The sequence below is a fragment of the Poecilia formosa genome, unplaced genomic scaffold, assembly GCF_000485575.1.
Source record: "Poecilia formosa unplaced genomic scaffold, Poecilia_formosa-5.1.2 Scaffold378, whole genome shotgun sequence".
Lineage (NCBI taxonomy): Eukaryota > Metazoa > Chordata > Actinopteri > Cyprinodontiformes > Poeciliidae > Poecilia > Poecilia formosa.
In genome coordinates, this window is record NW_006800317.1 from 353,061 (window position 1) to 353,523 (window position 463).

Genomic DNA, 463 nt, shown 5'->3' on the forward strand with positions numbered 1-463 from the left:
TTTACCACGTAACAGATGAGAGAGATAAACAGTTTCTTGTAATAAGTTGTTTCTCCACCATTAGCACATTTAGCAGTGAGTGAATGAGGCTAATTGACGGTGCTAAGAGCATCCTACTTATTCTGATTGGTTGGTTTGGTCAGATCGCCACATTACTTTAACCAGTAATAGTAATTCAGGAAGGAGTTGGAGGAGTGTTATGACCCGGCTTGGCCAGGGGAAAGGGAAGTAACATTAAAGAAACCTAGATGTTAAGGTTAAACAATTTAGACGTTTATTGTTTGGGTTTTGACAAAAGTAAAAAGGTAAAAATGAACAATAATCAAAAGGTAGGGACTTACAACAAATTGTACTAAATAAAACAAAATCCACAAAACAATCAGTTGTAAACCAAAGATCTTAACCAAACAAAAATGGACTTAAAGTGCAGGATAAACAAAAACAAACTACAAATCTCTAGCCG